The 16,625-nt window shown below is 46.2% G+C and overlaps 1 protein-coding gene across 2 annotated transcripts in view; it reads left to right on the top strand.

The window, feature by feature from the left end:
• Nucleotides 1–16,625, top strand: part of camsap3 (calmodulin regulated spectrin-associated protein family, member 3) — a 138,787-nt gene that overhangs the window by 160 nt on the left and 122,002 nt on the right. The gene's annotated exons all lie outside the window — the stretch shown is intronic.

Raw genomic sequence — 16,625 nt, 5'->3', positions numbered from 1 at the left:
TTCTGTCTGTATTTTTATATTGTGAATTTTTTTGTTGAGGGCTCACCAACTTTAGTTTTCTGAACACTTTATTCTGGGTAGGGGAGTTGGGATTCACGATGCCAAGAGCACCTCTTCTGAGGCTTGTCCTCGAGTACATATTCATAGCAGTTAGCACAACACCTTTACAGCACCAGCGATCGGGACTGGGGTTCGGATCCCACACTGTCTGTAGGGAGTTTGTTTGTTCTCCCCGTGTCAGTGTTGATTTTTCTCCAGTGTCCTCCCACTGTTCAAAATGTACCTGGGGTGTAAAATGGGTGGCACAGACTCGTGGGCTGAAATGGCCTGTTACAGTGCTCTATATCTAAATTTAAAAATTTTAAATTACAGGACAGTATCGGCCCTTTGGCCCACGATGTTGTGCCAACCTACTCCATGACAGTCCAATCCTTAAAATCAATCCTCATGGGGGGAGTGAAATAGATTTAATTGTATGAGGAAGTAAAGGACGGAGTGGCTCGTCCTTTCAACAAGGAGGCACTCATGCGACAAACTGATTGGCTTGCTCCAATGCTTTATCGGAATGAATGGTGACAGCGAAGGTCAATACTTGTTGGAGAAATGAATGATTAACCTGAGAGAGGCCCAAGTGGCGTGGAGATTTGGATCAGACAAGGTTGCTTCTGTGGCCCAAAGGGAAAAGGAGTTGGATTTAGTCTGAATATTTAAATATGTAAAATGGGTAATGATTTTGACCCTTGGGAACTTGATCCAGAGCCCAGCTTAAATGGAAACTTTTCTTCCACTGTCTTTTAGAGCTTGAGAGGGAGGAAGTGGCTGAACGTTGTAATGACTAAAAATAATGGTTTAATTTTTTTAATGCACACATGCTGGGGAAACTCAGCAGGTCACCCAGCGTTCTTTATGGCAAATAATCAAAATTCTGGGCCTTAGCCCTTCATCAAGGTACGAGCAACAAGCAGGCAGGTGCCCTGAATAAAATGGTAGGAGGAGGGGCAGGGGGAGGAGCACAGGCAGGAGGTCATAGGTGGATAAGGGAGGGAGAGCAGAAGAGAAAAAAAAGATGATGTGATGGGGGGTAGCTCGGAATGGAGAGGGGAGAGGGTGGGGAGCTGAAGGAAAGAGTCAGGGATAGGGAAAGAGGGAGATGGGGGTTTGGGCTAACATTATCTGATGTTAAACTGCCAAAATGTTTGGCCTGGAAGTCAGCCTGAAGAAAACTGAGGTCCTCCATCAGCCAGCTCCCCACCATGACTACCAGCCCCCCCACATCTCCATCGGGCACACAAAACTCAAAACGGTCAACCAGTTTACCTATCTCGGCTGCACCATTTCATCAGATGCAAGGATCGACAACGAGATAGACAACAGACTCGCCAAGGCAAATAGCGCCTTTGGAAGACTACAGAAAAGAGCCTGGAAAAACAACCAACTGAAAAACCTCACAAAGATAAGCATATACAGAGCCGTTGTCATACCCACACTCCTGTTCGGCTCCGAATCATGGGTCCTCTACCAGCATCACCTACGGCTCCTAGAACGCTTCCACCAGCGTTGTCTCCGCTCCATCCTCAACATTCATTGGAGCGCTTTCATCCCTAACGTCGAAGTACTCGAGATGGCAGAGGTCGACAGCATCGAGTCCACGCTGCTGAAGATCCAGCTGCGCTGGGTGGGTCACGTCTCCAGAATGGAGGACCATCGCCTTCCCAAGATCGTGTTATATGGCGAGCTCTCCACTGGCCACCGTGACAGAGGTGCACCAAAGAAAAGGTACAAGGACTGCCTAAAGAAATCTCTTGGTGCCTGCCACATTGACCACCGCCAGTGGGCTGATATCGCCTCAAACCGTGCATCTTGGCACCTCACAGTTTGGCGGGCAGCAACCTCCTTTGAAGAAGACCGCAGAGCCCACCTCACTGACAAAAGGCAAAGGAGGAAAAACCCAACACCCAACCCCAACCAACCAATTTTCCCCTGCATCCGCTGCAACCGTGTCTGCCTGTCCCGCATCGGACTTGTCAGCCACAAACGAGCCTGCAGCTGACGTGGACATTTACCCCCTCCATAAATCTTAGTCCGCGAAGCCAAGCCAAAGAAGATCTGATGTTAATGCCGTCTGGTTGGAGAATGCCCAGATGGAATGCTGCTCCTCCAATTTATGGGTGACCCTGGTCTGGCCAAGGAGTGAGATGCCAGCGTGGGAATGGGGTTGGGAATTAAAATGGTTGGCCACTGGAAAATCCCCGCTCCTGCAGCGGTCAGAGCAAAGGTGCTCAACAAAATGATCTCCCAGTCTGCACCCAGTCTCTCTGATGTGGAGGAGGGAGCACCGGATACAGTATAATTAGATTCCAGTGCAAATTTAATTGCCGAGGTTTTGAAATGTGTTGAAGGTCAGGGGTTTCTTGCTGCCTCTTGCTGGGGTCACTTCAGCTCAGAATCAGTCGACTTTGTTTTGTCTCATGGGTTTGGAGCAAGGAGATTAAACGATTCACTTTGTACTTTTGTCCAATAAAGTTTCAGCACTTGAAGTTTCAGGGTATTTGAATGCTCGCTGAAGTACACTACGTTCAGAAGTTAATAATACCAAGATTTGTATTGCACATTGAGATATGCTGGAACTCCGTGCTGATGTGATCTTGGACATAGAACACTACTGCACAGTAGAAGGACCTTCGGCTCACAATGTTGTGCCGACCAATACACCAAAATACCTAAACCCTCCCTTCCTTTCATCCGTGTGCCTGTCTAAGAATCTCTTAAATGCTCCTAATGTTTCAGCCTTCACCATCACCAAGGCATTCCAGGCACCCATGTCATTAAAAAAGAGCGCCCTGATGTCTTCCCAAATCTTCCCCCCCTCACTCTGTGCAGATGTCCTTTGGTGTCTGCTACTCCCGCCCTGGGAAAAAGGCTGTCTACCTTGTCAGCATCATGTTGATCTCTGTTAAGCCACCACTTATCCATGGGGAGAGCATTACCGATTGTGGAAGACCATTACCGGATGCGATTAGTACAAAGCACCAAGAAACCCAACAGGGGCTTCAGAAGAAAGTTGCCCAGAGATCTCTAACAGAATAGTTGAGGCAAATGGTGTAGATGTTGAAAGGATGGTCATGCTGATGGATTTAGGCAAGGAATGGGCCTTAATGGGCCAAATGGTCTCCAGTTTGAGGAGTCCAATTTCATACAGAAGGATTTTTTTGGTGTACTAGATGTACTTCACTGTCAGACTGTTGTGGTTCCACTGATCTGAGGAAGATCACGTGGTAGCTTGCGTAATCAAACTTGGACTTTGATCAACATGGTGTGGTTATTGACTCTGGAAAATCCCCATGACCAGAGTTGGTGCAGATGATCATCTGGTAAAGTTGGTGCAGCATGAACAATTGGCCCTTCAGGAACCAAGTATAAGTTCAGAACAAAACAACATTTTCCCAAAACAGCTTCAATCAGCCTGGGATTATTTTTGGAACATTAACCAAAACTTGGACCTGTGTACAGTATTTTCATAGTGCGCAAATTTACACAGCACCACGCACCAAACCATGACACCAAGAGCCAGGAATCCCTGGGATTTGGGATTCCATACACATCAAATACCTTTGGTTTGAAGGAAATCCATACAATCAACCACAGAACTGTGATGTTACAGAGGGAGTGGGGAGGATTGGGGGGAAAATAAAATCCAGATGTTTTACTAATTCCTGGCCATCTCATCCACAATCAACCTCGCCTTTGCTGTTGCCAATTCTCCTAGATTCCGAATCAGCCCAAACAAACACTGCAGATGGGAGAAAGCTGAAAAGAAGCAGAAAGTTCACCCCATATCCTCAGTGGGTCAGGGTGCAGAGAGAGAGAGTAATAAAATCAAGCCAGAAGCTAAAGCATTTATAATTCCTCTCTTCATAGATGGTGCCTGACCTTCCAAGGGCTCTTTTTTTCTGTATTCAACCCAACAACATTTACATCCATCTCATCTCTACAGATCATGGCAAAGGCACGATTTTCTCTCGCACCCCCTTACATAAAAGTCAAGATCTCATTTTCACCCCTGGCGTTGAAACCTAGCTTCAGGTGTTATACTTGGAATATTGTATGTGGTTCTGGTTACCTCATTACAGTAAAGATGTTGAAGCTATGGAGAGGATGTAGAAGAGGTTTCCCAAGATGTTGTCTGGCTCGGAAAATACAGTATGTCTTGTGAGGCAAAGTTAGCAGAGCGCGGGCTTTTCTCGAAGGAAGTTCATTCTGAATTGTTCAAGATTCCTATATTGTCATGTAATAGTACAGAACATGTAATATTGCGTGAAATTGCCTTCTTCCTGCCGAAAGACAGACAAGAGTCCCTATTAGTATGGCTCGGTGCCCCTTAGAATACAAGGAAAAGAGAAGCAGACTCCCTTTAGAGTCACCAGTGTTTTTTTAGGCAACAATGTTGGAAAAATCTGTGATAAACATAAATTAACATAATTGCTCACCTTGTGGTCGTTTACACTGCACGCCTCTGCGCCTTAGTCCCCGTGCTTTTACGTGGCCTGAGCCAACAGGTGGACGTCGGATTCATGAGCTGAGTTTTGCGGTGCAATTTAGACTGCTGCAGGCTTCCCCGGAAAAGTAGCAGGATAAATCACAGTGGAGGAATTGACTAAAAACTACTGCACTTTCCTTTTTAGACTGCCCCGCGTAACAGCAAATTTTGTTGATTGTGGGAACAACCTAAATGAGTGTCCGTGGATTCCCCTCCAGCTCTTCCACAGTCGTGACCTGTTCAATTCATCGGCAACTCCAATCCAGTCCTCCAATCAGGAAGCCTTCACTGCCCTCTCGAATCCTGGCTCCGAACCTGGATCCCATGAGCTGGTCCCCAGCAAGCCCGTATGGGTCCTCCGACTGCAAGCCGCCTGCAGGCTGCATGGGCCCTTCAGCCGCTGAGCCCCTCGCTGGTCCACTGCCATAGGGTCATCTCCTTCGCTTCTTCTCAGTGGTGGTTGTTCTCCACATTTCTGGTGCCCCACACTGGTCCTCTGCAACCCCTAGTGGTCTCTGCCGTCACTGGCACCGCCATCTTGGGCACAGAGCTCCATGGTCGCCGGATTTTACTGTCAGCTCCTATAACAGGCCCCTTAAAAGCCTGTACAGAGCCGACAGCAGTCGCACTGGGCAGTTGGATCCAGAGGGGAGCACTGTGTCTCCGCTTCCCACAGATCTGCACCAGCAGAGGCCTGGGATGGGCACCTTCAGGTGAAGATTCACAGTATTGAATCCATGTTGGTGGAAATAAAATGGGGGGCCTTTTTCTCCCCTTTTCTAATATAGCTTCTTCAAAAAGTCTTGTGTTTTTGAATTGAATTGTTTTCCTTGATAGGCCTCTGGGGTCCGGCTCATGGGAGCCAGGTGTCAGAGCCGGGATTCGAGAGGGTGCTGGGAATAAAAAAGGCTCCCGAAGGGTCTCAGGCGCTGAGGGCTTCCTGATCGTGTCAGAAGTTTGGATCTGGAGCTCAGGCAGCCGATGGATCAAACAGGAGCAGCTGGAGGTGAATCCACGGACACTCAGTGACCCTGAAGGGAATCCCTTTTGCTTCTCTTTCTCTCGTACAGTAAGGGGCGCCGGGCAACACTGATGACGACTCTACCTTACAGCAGGGAGAAGATTATTTTGTGTAATATTACGTTTGATGTTATTATGTGACATTACAGGTGCCCCCTTACTTACGATTGTCCCACTTACAATATTTTGAGGTTATGATGGCTCAAATCTGTTCTTTTAATTCCGATCTGTTCCCACGCTTGCGATATGCGGTACACTACTCTCTCACGATGCTGGGCATCCAGCAATTAGGTTTAGTTCAATGCTTCAAACATTCTTCATGCTCAGCGTGCTTTCAGGTGTGTACGTTAATGTTTTTTTCAGTGTGGAATAAAGGTATTCAAAATTAATTATAAATAATGTTAGGTATGACGTTCTTTTTCGACTTATGGAGTTTCCGGAACGCAAACCGTCGTAAGATGAGGAATGTTGAATCTTAAATGACTTGCACAACTTCTTGTGTAACAGAGACCTGCCTCGAACAATGAATCAGACCTTCCCTCCACTCGTCAGCTGAAAGCCTCCTCACCACCCTTCAGCGTGGCTATCCTCCTGTTCAATGGGAGGCCTCTTGTTGGGTGTCCCGAACTAAATTGTCTGTGCCCTATCTAAGTCCTTGAGTCTATTGGTCACACTGTCTTGCTGGTGAAAGTGCTTGTCCATTTTTTCATAGGCCCATCCCCCCCCCCCCCCCCAGCTGCTGGAGCTCATCCACTTCTGGTTAGTCATCCTCTTCCATAAGCAACTATTCTCCAGCCTCCGCGATGTCTGATTCCCCTGCCCCCACTCCCAACCTTGCCGCTGTGCCAGATGTTTCTTTCTCTTTACTGAACTTTTGCTTTCATTTCCAGCATCTGCTTGTGTGGAATTTTGTTTGTGCGACGAGGCCGCACCAGGGAATGCAAATTTTAATAAAAGACTTGAGCTCAACACTGGCGCCCAGCACCAGAGTGACCTGGGTTCAAACCCGACCTCTGCCGCTGTGTGGAGTTCATGTTCTACTTGAGCGCTTTAGATTCCAGTTTATTATCATCTGATGGTTCATGTACAACCTGACGAAACAGCGTCTTTCCAGAGTGTAGTGTATACACAATACAGTAAAAATCCCCATTACAGGTGTACCCCTTTTACAAAACTAGAGCGTTCTTATAGAATCTTTCATAAGGCGAAATGGCGTAAAGTGAATACTCTTTCAAATCCTTTCATTAAAGCAAACACAGGTTTATTCGTATAAGACGATTTTTGTAAAACGGGGTATACCTTTATTCTGAATTCAAGCAACTGGCAAATAAATTGTGAGAAATAAGTAGGTAAAAAATATGAAAGTTTAAAATTAGCACCACCACCTCCCCATAGCAGTTAGTTCACCAATCACGCAAAAAGGGCGGAAAAGTTAATATAACGGTTAGCACAATGCCTTTACAGCGCCAGCGTCCAGGACTGGGGTTCGAATCCTGCGCTGTCGGTGAGGAGTTGGTACATTCTCCCTGTGTCTGTGTGGGTTTTCCCCGGGGGCTCCGGTTTCCTCCCACTGTTCAAAATGTACATGGGGTTGTAAGTCAAGTGGGTATAATTGGGTGGCATGGACATATGTCTGTATGTTTAAAAAAAAAAACAGGTGTTTCAGCTCTGAACCCTTCATCAAGGTATGAGCAAAATGTAGGCAGGTGCCCGAACACAATGTTAGGGGGAAGGGGCAGGGGGAGGATCACGTGTCCATATTATGTGGATATGGAAAGGAGGGCACAAGAGGGAGGGGAACTGGGGTGGGGGGGGAGGGGAGGAATTATCTCTCCATGACTGAACCATTGATGTTACTCCCACATCCCAAAGATGGGAAGTTAACTGGATGCAGTCATTTGCCCCCAGAGTGCAGATGAGTTGTAGAACCTGCAGGCAGTTGCTGGGCAGGTAGGGAGAGTGAAACCGGACTTGTAGAAACGAATGTTTGAGTATCAGTCGGGTCTTGTTGTGGGCAGGTTTGTTTCCATGTTGCATTACACACTGAAAAGGTTGCAGCCATGTCTCCGGTTGTTCCACCTGATATCAGCTGTGGGTCAGCGCTTGTACTCTGAGTTTGAGCTCTTCACCAGATATTAAAAGTGACTGTTCTAATTACTTTGGCTGTTGCACACTTTGGAACTCCCTGTGGTTAGAAAAGGAGCTATGTAATTACGAGTCTCTTGCTTTTACCAAAGTCTGCAGATGCTGCGATTATCGCAAATAACACAGAAATGTTGGAGGAACTCAGTTGGTCTTGCAATGCCCATAGGACATAAAAATATATTACTGAGAACCTCCACAGGAACGGTGCCGTCGGAGAGCAGCAGCGCTCATCAAGGATCCACCCCACCAAGCACACACTCTGTTCTCGCTGCTGCCATCAGGAAAGGGGTGTAGGGGCCACAAGTCTTGCACCAGCAGGTTCAGGACCAGCTGCTCCCCCTCTACCATCGGACTCCTCAATCACAAACTCAATGAGGGACTCATTTAAGGACTCTGACCTTGCACTTCATTGATTATCTTTTTGTTCTCTCTATATTGCAGTCAGTTTGTTTGCAGTTCTTTCTTTGTGTACATGTTTATGCTGTGTACAGTTTATTTTTTGCACTACCAATTAGTGGTGATTCTGCCGCGTCCACAGGGAAAATGAATCTCAGGGTTGTAAGTGATGTCATGTATGTACTCTGACGATAAATCTGGAATATTACTGACGTTTCGGGCCAGAGCTGCTCTTCAAAGTACGAGCAAAAAGAATTAAAAAGGTTGGAGAGAAGGGAACAATGGGCGGGGTGGGGGAGGGGGGGGGTGGAGTTCAGACCGAAAAGACAAAAAGTGCTAATTGGACATGGATAGAAGGCCAGGAGAGGAAAGGTGAGCATTGATCAGGAAGGGGGAGGAGTTCAGACCGACAGACAAAAGGTGCTAATTGGACATGGCTAGAAGGCCAGGAGAGGAAAGGTGAGCATTGATCGGGAAGGAGGAGGCCGAGCTGGAGGAAAAGAGAAATAGGGATGGCGAATGGGAGAGGGAGGGTCTGACGGAAAGCGAGAAGTCAATGTTAGTGCAACCTGGCTAGAGGATGCCCAGAAGGAACATATGCACTGTTCCCTCTCAGCTGTTCGTGTGTACGCTCACACACATTTTGCAACCAGTGCACGAACTGAATGAAATAGTTCCAAGTATAGAATAAAATTTTAACTAAATACATTGCTTCATAGAATGCAATCATACTTGTATGAGATTAAAATGTGCCAATGCAGTTTAATTACCCATGAGCGATGGGCGGTGCCAAAATAATCTGGAAACAATGTCAAGTTTGTATTTGCACAAGGATTCACTGTGCACGTACTTTTGTCACAGGAAACAAATTTGCACAACATAAGATTTTTGTGCACACTGACGACTAAAAATTAGAGGGAATGTTGACTATGAGGTGTTGTTCTTCCAATTTATGGGTGGTTTCAGCCTGGCAGTGTAAAACCAAAGGGCAGATATGCCAGCAAGGGAATGGGGTGGGGAATTGAAATGAAAACAAAAATGTTCTTCTTCACGTGTGATCAGAGCAGGGGAATGTTAGCCATGGCAATCTTGGTAGGCACGAGAATTTGTCAAACTTTATTCTGAAGTTGCCAGCTGAAGGCACGTGAGTGAAGTAGGCTATTCCACTGCCGTAGTAAATGCCGTCTGATTTGTCCTTGGCAGCCGTGGATCCATAGGAACAGCCAAAAAGCAAGGTTGGGTCGCTGGATGAGGATCCAAAACAAGAGTACAACCTTGAGTGCAAGTGTGATACCTTCTGCCAGCCGGTCGTGGTGGAATGATACCTTCCGCCTGCCAGTCATGGTGCAATGAAAGTGGCTGAAAGATTTCTAGCTGCTTTGGGGAGAATTTTGCAGAGATTGCTGTCCCACCCAGGCTCATCACCACACTGTCCCTGTGTGTTGGGGAGAGGCCGGGGGCAGGGGTTTGTTTTGGGACTGTGCCTGTTCTCTGAAATTGCCCAAGTGTCTCTAATATCTGCAGGACAGTGCACTGAAAATCTGTGTAGATATAGTCCATTGGAGCCCTGTTGCAGAGTGCTCATTAACAGTTTTCTTCGTCAGGGCTGATGAAGTACTTTGTATTTTATAGGTTGTGATTTGTAAGCATTTTGTCCCTGAATGTTGAAACCGGTCACGCCATACCATGTCACTAAAGATTCTCTAAGATTTCTACAGGTGTACCGCAGAGAACATTCTGTCTGGTTGCATCACTATCTGGTACGGAGGTGCCAATGCACAGGACAGGAAAAAACTCCAGAGGGTGATTAACTCGGCCTGTGCCGTCACAGGCACCAGACTTCACTCCATTGAGGACATATACAAGAGGCGGTGTCTTAAGAAAGCAGCCTCTCTCATCATAGACCCCCCCCATCCAGGCTATGCTCCTATGGATGCTTTGAGACCTGCTGAGTTCCTCCAGCATTTCTGTCTTTTACACTAGAAAGTCTTGATCTACCCTGAGGACAGGGTGATATGTGGGCTGCAGTCGCAGGCAATAACATGGATTTCCCTGTGACCAGCCATTTCAATTCTCCGCCCTATTCCCATGTTGACATGGCTGTCCATATTCTCAGTCTGAGACCACCCGCAAAATGGAGGAACAGCGCCTCGTATTTCTGTTAAAGCCACTCCCCCCTGAATCTTTCACCATGTCTCTCGGTCTCATTTATGTCTTTTTAATATAGAATTTACATCTTTTTTCATTTAAAATCTTTTTCCTACTTTCCGGGCTGCCCATTCACACATAAACAACCAAAACTCGAAATTTCCGTTTCCTTGCCCGATTTTACACTGAATACAGTAGGTAAAGAGGCGGGACTTGCAAGTGCATGCAAAAAAACCTGACTCAACGTACATATGGAAACAAATAAAGAAATGTAAACAAACTGACTACAATACAGAGAGAAAAAAATCAATGAGGGGCACAAGTGAGAGTCCTTAAATGAGTCCCTGATTGAGTTTGAGGTTGAGGAGTCTGATGGTGGAGGGGGGAGCAGCTGTTCCTGAACCTGGTGGGTGCGGGTCTTGTGGCCCCTACACCTCTTTCCTGATGGCAACATCGAGAACAGAGTGTGAGCTGGGTGGTGCGGATCCTTGATGATTGCTGCTGATCTCCGACAGCAGCATTCCCGTAGATGTTCTCGATGGTGGTGATGTCCACTATCTTTTGGAGGTGTATTGATGTCCCATTACCAGACCGTGATGCAGCCAGTCAACATACCTTCCACCATACCTTTGCTAGGGTTTCCAAAACCTCCGTAAGTTTCTCCAGCATCGCTGTATGTTGACTACAAGCACAGCATCTGCAAACTTTTGTGTTTCACTCTGAGTTGGGCAGGATTGGGATTCACCCCTTGACAGAGATGAGAGGGAAAAGAATTGGAATTAATCTTTTCCCTTCCGACTGTGATGTTGAAAAAAGTTGCTTGGATTCTCATTCCCATTGTGAAAGATTTAAAATCCAGCTGCAGTGTGGAGGGGACCTTGGCCATTGGATGGGAGCGGGGGCAGGGCTGTGTGTGATCCAGTGCCGATAATGGGCATTTCCAAAGTCCCAGGGATGCCTTTGTTACCATTGCTAGTGGAAGGTGGGAGGACTGACATTCCAGTGAAAACCAATCTGCTAGAATGCTTAAGCTGTGTTGAAGTGTAAATGGGTGTGGCTGGTGTTGTATGGGCGGCAGCAGAGAGGTGAGTATAACACCCTGGGGTGTTATACTCCATTTGAGTTAGAGAACAGAATCTTAATTTTTCATTGTTCTGTCATCAAAAGACTGGCTATAAATTTTCATTTATTATCACATAATATATATTTAGAATGTAACATAAATGATATTCTTTAATGTCTACCATAATGCAGACAGAGAGTTGCCACTTTGTCCAGCGCCCCTCACAGAAAACTAGGCAGTCTCCCCTCCAAGTACTGACCAGGCCTGAGCCTGCTTAGCTTCCTAGATCAGACAATTTCAGGCTATTGGCCAATGCCTTCTGCTTTTAATTCATTGCCTATATTCTTGGTGAATAAATGAGCTGCTTGAGAAATGAGATAAATTTAAATTTTATAAATGGACTGCAGAAAATAAAACCAGCTGTTGGCACATGTGAGCGTCCAATTTGAATTTTTGCCCGACTGAACATTTTCCTGCCTCTCTCCAATAGAAACCAATGGACTTGGGGGAAATAACATCTTTTGCAAATAACACTGGACACCAAATTTTTTCAAAAGGTTTGCCTCTTGAAAAAAAATATTGGGGATTAGGATAGGTGACTTCAAGCTGAACACAAAGATAATTTCAGATTTGCTGCATCATGTAGGAAGTTGGAGAAACATTAAATTAACTTTGATTGAATTTACCATGTTTAATCACATAATGATGCTGATATGTTGTGTTAGTTAAACCGACCTAAAAATGTTTTGCCGCTGATTTTCGACATCTGATTCCCCTTGTGTCAGTGTCCAACAATAGTCGCCCAGCATTGATGGATTCCAGATGCCCTAATACCGCTTTTCCGTGGTCACAATGTCCTGGTGAAACCTTTCACTGTGTTCATCACTGATGGCTCCAAGATCAGCAAGGAAGACGTCCAAGTGCGAATGTAGAAAATGAATTTTAAACGACATGTTGCACTTCATAGTCTTGTCTGCTTGAAGTAGACTTAAAATATGACTGGAAATCACAAAAATGGGTTATTTCTACAAAACGATACGTGATAGGAAAATTTTGTGACCAACAACCCAAAATCCATAAATAACACCCAAAAGTGTTCAGAAAGCAAATCTTTGTTCTCCTATGTAATCAATCTTTACTGATGACCAAAGTGGTCAAAGGTGAAGTAAAGTTCCCGCATGAATATTTACCCAATTCCATTCTCAGATCATGAAGGGTCAATGTTCATGTGTGGTCAAGTAGCTGGTCAGTTGACTATTTAAATTAACGTGGGACAGGGACATGGGAGAGCTTGCGCCAGTGGTTTATGGTGGAAGGGACCTTATCTGCAAGAAGATTAGCTCCACAAAGAGGATGGCCTTTATTTCTTCAGAGAAAGAGCTGAATAACCTGGCCAATCTTGGTCCTGGACGCTGTCTGAAATTAAGATGCTGGATTCACTTTCACCAAGACTGATTAACATTTCAATGAAACCTTTTAAAAAAAAAAAGGTCCATCATCCTTTTGAGATTCTTCTCATCTCATCCAAGCCTCTAGTGTTGTCCCATCTTTAGAACACAGATGAGGAGATATGTCTTCAGCCAGAGATGTATGGGTATATTTAAACTAGATGTTGATAGGTTCTTGATGAGTGAAGGTATCAAAGGTTACAGAGAGATGGCAGAAGAATGGGGTTGAGTCATGATTCGAACAGCAGAGCAAATGGGCTGAATGGCTGAATTCTGCGCTCGTGTCTTGTCTCTGATCTTTCTCAATCCTATAGTTACACTGTCTTTACAATCTTCCTTTACACATTCTGGATTTTAATCCCTCCCTTGTTGACTGTTGTGCTTTCGACTGCTGAGGTCTGAACTCTGGAATTCTCAAGTCAAGTTTATTGTCATCTGATTGTACAAGTACAACTCGATGAAACAGCGTTCTCCGATCCTCGGTGCAAAACACACAGACACACAATACAATTGCAAGACAGGTATTCTTTGGTCATTCAGCATTCTCACTGCCCGTGGGAAGAAGCTGTTCCTCAGCCTGGTGGTGATCCTCCTGGATCTCTTCCCCGACGGGAGCAGCTGGAAGATGTGTGTGGGGTGGAAGGGGTCCTCGATGATTTTGCACACCCTCTTCAGACAACGATCCCTGTAATTCTCTTTTATTTAAAATCTTGCCTTTAACGTTAATGTGGTTTTGAGTAGCCTATTTTAATATTCTATTCCTGAGATTTACCTGGTGGAGCAATGAAGTTGCACCCTTATTGGAGGCTGTTTAAGGGCCTTAATGCTCTGCTTCAGTGGAACTGATTTGGGGTGGGGGAGGGTGGAAGTCGAGCTGCTTTGTGTGGTGTGTAAAATGAATCGATGGATCAAGACACACACACACACACACACACACACACACACACACACACACACACACACACACACACACACACACACACACACGGATGCCTATTCTGTCATTTGGAATATCACACATCACGTGATGCTTGGCACTGTGGCGCAGCAGCTGGTGCCACTGGTTTGCAGCAGTAGACATTGGGTGCCGTTGATGTGGAGTTTGCATGCTCTCTCTGTGACCGTCCATTGGGTATTCCTAGGGTGTGCTAGTTTTCTTCCACATTCCAAAGATGTGCCCGTTGGTTAATTACATGCCGTAAGTTGTCCTTTGGTGAAGTTTGATGGCAAAAGATATTCGGAGGAGGTGACGGGGGCAGAGGGACTGAAATTGCAGCCCTGGGAGCTGGAATGCGTCAAATCACTGCTCCCTCTGACACAAGGTGGTGAATCCCTTTTGACCTAATTTTGAATGGTTATTGGCAATTAATCTTTGCATTAAAATGAAACCGTCCGTATGTGCAGCTGTCCTGTATCCTTCCACTAGGGAACTGGTGTCTGCATCTAGCCTCCACTCCCTGCTCTCTTGATAGACTGCATCTGTTGCCATGGCAGCATGTGGTACAAGGAGAAGTGTGAGACTGCCGATTATCCAACCCTTCGCTGTTTCTGTCTCTCCCTGGATATCCCCAGGTCTCGACTCTAAATTTAGACGTGCAGCCTGTGCCACCCAATTGACCTACGACCCCCGGTATGTCTTTGGAGGGTGGGAGCCCCCGGAGGAAACCCACAGAGAAATGGGGAGAAGGTACAAACTCCTTACTGGATTTGAACCCGGGTTACTGGTGCTGTAACAGTGCTAACCGTGCACCTCAATAAGCTTCAAGGGCCTGGAACATTTTTTTGAAAAGAAAAGGATTGTTTCGCTCCCATTGTGGAGAGGGCTTGTTTTTAAGAGTGTGTGAGAGAGGAGGGATAGGGTCACGTGCCAATCGTCAATTGCTTGAGGTGAATTTAAAAATAAAAGACTACATCGGACATAGAATAACGTTTGGGTGGAGAACAAGGGTGACTGTTCTCATGTGCTCATTGGAACAATTTGAATGGACGGGATTCGCCCCCCCCCCCCCCCCCACCAAGACTGCTCTCCCCCCTCCCGCTTAGACGCTCTCAATCAATGTTAGCCTTGGGCTACTGTTTTTGCACTTGGCCATTTAATGCACTCTCCACCAGCTGCCCCCCACACCCCCCCCCCCCCCAATCCCGGCAGAGCGGATGCCATGGAGACTTGCTGGAGGGGCAGGCTAGGGCAATTTATCCATGACCATGATTGCCTGGGATTATCTCTGAGGAAAATCCAAATTAATGCTTGTGCTGTGTGCTTAATCCTGATTGCATGCATAGTGGACCCGAGGCTGATTGTAGGCAGTGGTTAACAATAGCTGTGTCATTTGCTGATTTACCTTCCAAATGAAGCTGTTTATTTTACTCCAGTCCTGTTACCAGTTGACCTTCGCACAGTCTTGCTTTTACATAGACCCTTTTCAGTGTAGCTTTTTTAAAAAAAATCCCATGTTTTGCCTTGGCCTAGAGTTATGGACTTGCACCCCGAGGTTAAATTTTAAATTAGAACATACAGCACAGAAACAGGCCCTTCTTGCCCACGAGCCCAGTTGACCAACTACCCCGGTACATTTCGAGGTTCCCGCAGCGATCACTGTTGATGCACCATCAATGACTGAAATTGAGCAAAACAGATTGGCTTTTATGCGCAATAGAATGAAGGCCCATCCCTGCTGCTCGACTGTCCTGAACTGGGGAGGGGGCTGAGGGACAATCACCTTTATTCAGGAGTCAGTGGGAGGAAGCCACAGGCCAGTCGGCCACTGGGTGTGCCCTGACAGATAAATATATACATACAGGGGTTTATCACAACTGTGGAGCACCACTGGTCACTGAACACCAGTCAGAGTAACTCCCCTCCTCTCCATTACCTCCCTCTGTCTAGGGCCAAGCTTCCAAGGATCCCATGTACCCTAAATTGGCCTCACAGAAAGGACCTTGTCGAGTGCTTTACTGACATCCATGTATGTTCTACCCTTGTCATTCATTTTTATCAGTTTGTAAACCCTGAACAAAGCCATGCTGACAATCCCTACTAAGTTCATGATTTTCCAAATGTGAGTAAATCTTATTGCTAAGAATCTTCGGTCATGTTCCAAACACTGACACAGAGCTCACCGGCCTATAATTCTGCTGTGGCAGTAGGGCCCTGGGTGCTGAAGGCTTGCTGATTGAATTTGAGGGTTCAATCTGGAGCTCGGGTGGCCGATGGTTTGAACAGGGTCTGTGCGGCTGCGGGAGGTGAATCCTCGAGCATTCAGGGATTCTCTCTTGCTTCTATTTCTCCTATTGTTAGGGGCGCCGGGCAATGCTCGTGGCAACTCTGTTTGCCTTACAGCAGGCAGAAGTTGAATTGTACCATGTAGTTTAGATTTTTTTAACGTGACGTTTTAAAAGAAACCTTTGAGCCAGAACAGTGGCTGGTGTGGGGATTGAGCTCCAGGAAACATCCTTCCCGTGAGCACGCACCTCGCTCCCTCTTCGATTTTTAAGGTTGCATAGATGGTAATCTCCATGAAAACCCAAATCCCTGACTGCCGGCTACTTGTTGCAAAGTGTTTATGTTAAGCTGGCCTTGAGCGTCTCCCTCATCACGATGTTGAGGATTATTGGCGATGATTAGTAAATTATGTTGAGTCTGGCTTCAAGCCTTTAATAAGGGAACCTGTGCAAACTGAAAATACTGGCACGGTGAGATAAATGTATTATTCGAAGCAGGAAGTCTTGTATTTAATAATGGGATAGCGATAGAGTGCCAAGTTGAATGAGCCCCTGGTGGGTTGGAGAGAAGTGAGCTGGGGACTGGGCGGTAGGCAGAGTAGAGCGCTACCGCAGTGCATGGAAAACCTGTTCTCTCCGAGGTAGG

The sequence above is a fragment of the Narcine bancroftii genome, chromosome 3 (genome assembly GCF_036971445.1).
Source record: "Narcine bancroftii isolate sNarBan1 chromosome 3, sNarBan1.hap1, whole genome shotgun sequence".
NCBI classification, from domain to species: Eukaryota; Metazoa; Chordata; class Chondrichthyes; order Torpediniformes; family Narcinidae; genus Narcine; species Narcine bancroftii.
The sequence above is the reverse complement of the archived record's forward strand: the minus strand, read 5'-3'. Positions and strand labels throughout refer to the sequence as shown.